We start from the raw sequence: 3,605 nt of genomic DNA, 5'->3' as shown, positions 1-3,605 counted from the left end.
GAACCATTGCTTATGCTTTTGGATTGAATTTTTTCACCTTTTAATACTAAATTCTACTCCTAGAAATTTACCGAGAAATGTTAAGATATTCTCAAGATCGTACAGAAGAATGAAGTAAATTTCAGTACTAATTCTATCCTCTCCAACTATAATTTACTTGTTTAGACTTCTTCTGCGATTGGTCCGGAGCATAACTATATTTTCTATTGGAACTTCTACAAGTTTGATCTGGTTTTGAACTGTATAATTAGGCCATTTTGAATCATTCACCAATCACTTAAGTTCTTTAAAGTTTTTCATCTTTACAATCATTTCTGCTAACATCAAAGGGCATATGTTTATGTGTTGTTGCCTGCTTAATTTTTTATGATGTTTTTATCTTTGTTGTTGACTCCAATATCTGCATGTATTTATTACAGCGATATGGTGAGAGTTTAAGAAATGAGAGTCCCCATCATTTAGCTAATGATGACGATGATGATGACTTATTTGAGGACCGATTTAGTATTGCATATAATCTTGACTGAGAATTTGGGTAAGTAAATGCTTGGCAAGGTTAAATTGTTACATTTGTCCAGTTATCCTATTTTGTTAATACACATGATAGTATAATCCTAACCTATAACACCTTTCTTTGTACAATAGTCCAAGGCTTAAGGAGCACATGCAATATTGTATGAACCATCCAGAAGAAATTAGTAAGCTCTCAAAATAAAAAGCTCAAGTAACTGAGGTGAAGGGGATTATGATGGATAACATTGAAAAGGTATATATTTATTTTCTTGAGAAGTGGTACAAGTGTGGAAAAAGTGGATGTGTTATTTTGAATGTAGAGATTAAGTATTTTTTAACAATCTTCCTTTCCAATGGTTGGTATACAGATTTCTTTGGTTACTACCATTGAACTTGCCTATAAATATTTAACTTTTTATGTCGTTTGTTTTCTCAGCATTCATGTACTGTTTTTATTAGTATTCAAATTACCATAGGTTCCATATTTCATGCGGATCATGAGAATTTCAAAATTTCAGGGGTTATAACTATAGGTGACAATCGGAAGAAGAAGGCCCCCTTCCCATCAACAACAAACCACCCCCCAATATAAGAAAAAAAAGGAAGAAAGGGTCTTATGTTACAAGGTAACATTAACATTTCTGGATTTGAGGCTTTATGATGAGCTTCTTGATTATCAGGAAATAGTCATCAGCTTTTGTTGCTTAAATCCTATTTTAGATCTTTAATTGCCTTAAAACTTTGGTCTGAAATTTAGTTTGAAGATGCTATTTCAATAATTGTATCCCTCCTCTATCATCAGTAATAATGAGCATATCATCCATGTGTAAATCAATAGAACTGTCTCCTTTTATTTTCCAATAGATAACTTTATGGCACCTCTAAAACGATACCCTAGGAGATTGTTTTAACATATGTGAAGTCTTCTTCAAATAACACACTAGCTCTAACTCCCCCTGAGTAATGGATTTAATTGGTTTCTCATGACATTCGTCCTCAAAGTCGCCATGAGATTTTTAATGTCTAACTGATATAAAAGCCCATAAAAAAGTAGTTGCCAATGTGACAATAAAGGAGAAGAGGTAGGTCTCTAGTTGAGGTAGTAACTTGCAGGTATAAAGTTTGGTTTATATGGTAAATCTGGTGGTACGTCTTGGTTAACTTTTACGAATAACTGACTAGATTGTGACGAGTCTTTGAATATAGTAGTGTTTGGTTGATGATCAGATTTTCTTGGTGATGTTCTTAGCCATCAAATTTCACCCATCTGTGCTGAGTGATGACTATGTATGTAATAAAGAATATTTCTAGATTGTTTTGGTGCATTAATGCCTTTTTGGTTATGCAATGTTTCTCCTTAGCTCTAGGTACTTCAATTTTAGGGGATTTGATTCAGATTTTTATTTCCTATAATTTCCTTATTGGTTTAAATAAACTTTACTTATGAATTAGGAATTGAAATCCTTTATTCGGAACTTATTTTCAAGATTATATTCATTTGCTCTTGATACCTACATCCACCTAGTAAATTTGTTTGATACCTACATCCACCTAGTAAATTTGTCTAATGGATCAAAGTTACTAATGTCTTCCAGTTCAACATTCTCTGTGTTGTTCACTTTGTATAATCATGGCTTAAGTTTGTTAAGGTTTCTGGGTTCAAAAGATTAGAAAGGGTTAGTGAAGGATATAAAAGAGCTATTCTACTAAAAATGCCATAGCAAGGTACTTGGCTTGACAATTTTTATGATCTGCATTCATTTGGGATTTTTGACAAAGCTATAGATAAAAGCTTCTCCAGAAAAGTACTAATATGGTTTAGTAACACAAGTAATGAGATTTTTCATGTTCTCTTTATGTACTTCAATAATTCATAAATTAATAAAATGGAATTATTATACAAAGTCATCTTCCTTTTCTTTTTAAAGGGCAAAAAACTTAAATTGATTTGAATAGTAAAAATACTTTTATTAAAATTTCCCCCTTTTTATTTACATATGAACAAATTTTGTTGAATTTTCCATCAGCTAAAGATTTTCTTTATTTTTAATGCTAATAGTGTGGATTGTTGAAGGTTGAATCTTCTATTTTGTTTATTTACTGAAAAAAGAGAAGAAAACTGGTTACCATCAAATATCATCACTAGTTTCTAAAGAAATTTACATTGTGATTTTATAGTTATTGCCATATGAGATGCAAAAGCCATCTTGCTCTAGCATTGACTTCTGCAGTATACATATATGAATGAGTTTTCCCGTGCATTAGTTTAGTAACGTACAATATGGTCACAGTCCAAACTAATTATAGTACCAAATCAAATATCTACTTGTTCCTTCAGATGCTCTGGAGTTTTTTGGCCGCCAGTAGTGCACATGCCTTTGCATAGATATAGTTTAATGGATTTACTTTAACAAGACCTAAAACTTTTCATTCCAAAAGTTCATATTTCAAAGTTTGGGACCATGTCTGAAATGAATGTTTTTCCATGGCGTAACAACTAGTGTTCAATTCACTAATTCCGTTTCTGATCAGGTTTCGGATCGTGGGGAGAAGATTGAACTTCTAGTGGATAAAACAGAAAACTTACAATTCCAGGTTGGTGCTATCTTCTCTTTTGTTGTTTAGTTTAGGGTCTGGGTAAGCATCATAATATATATATGGTTTAGTAATAATATCACAGACTGATAGCTTCCAGAGGCAAGGGTGGCAACTGCGACGAAGGATGTGGCTGAAGAATCTGCAAATGAAACTGATGGTAGGAGGAGCTGTAGTTGTCTTGATCATCATTTTGTGGCTTTTTTCGTGGGGGGTTTCAAATGTTGACTTTGATTAGCCAAAGTTAAGCCCCATTACAATATTTTTGATAACTTAATATGAATATATTGTATGCAAATGGATTGCTTATATATAATATGATATATATATTTAGTATTATGAGGTATTAAATTTGATTTAGTTTGATTATTTGCCAATCTATAATATATATATATATATATATATATATATAATTTATGAAATACAATAACGACATAAGAATGTGTGTCATCTTTTTTAATGGCGTGTACTTCAATGACACGCAATGTAAGTCATAC

General features: G+C 31.8%; 1 long non-coding RNA gene across 1 annotated transcript; it reads left to right on the top strand.

Moving 5' to 3' along the window:
* The first annotated feature begins 436 nt into the window (after positions 1-436).
* On the top strand, positions 437-3,108 carry LOC120133567. Its single transcript, XR_005517106.1, has 3 exons — positions 437-535; positions 646-766; positions 3,046-3,108. It is a non-coding gene; the product is annotated as an uncharacterized LOC120133567 (long non-coding RNA).
* Positions 3,109-3,605: the final 497 nt, after the last annotated feature.

The sequence above is a fragment of the Hibiscus syriacus genome, unplaced genomic scaffold, assembly GCF_006381635.1.
Source record: "Hibiscus syriacus cultivar Baekdansim isolate YM2019G1 unplaced genomic scaffold, ASM638163v2 tig00110584_pilon, whole genome shotgun sequence".
In the NCBI taxonomy this organism is placed as follows: domain Eukaryota; kingdom Viridiplantae; phylum Streptophyta; class Magnoliopsida; order Malvales; family Malvaceae; genus Hibiscus; species Hibiscus syriacus.
Note: the sequence above shows the minus strand (reverse complement) of the source record. Positions and strands in the feature narration are given on the sequence as shown.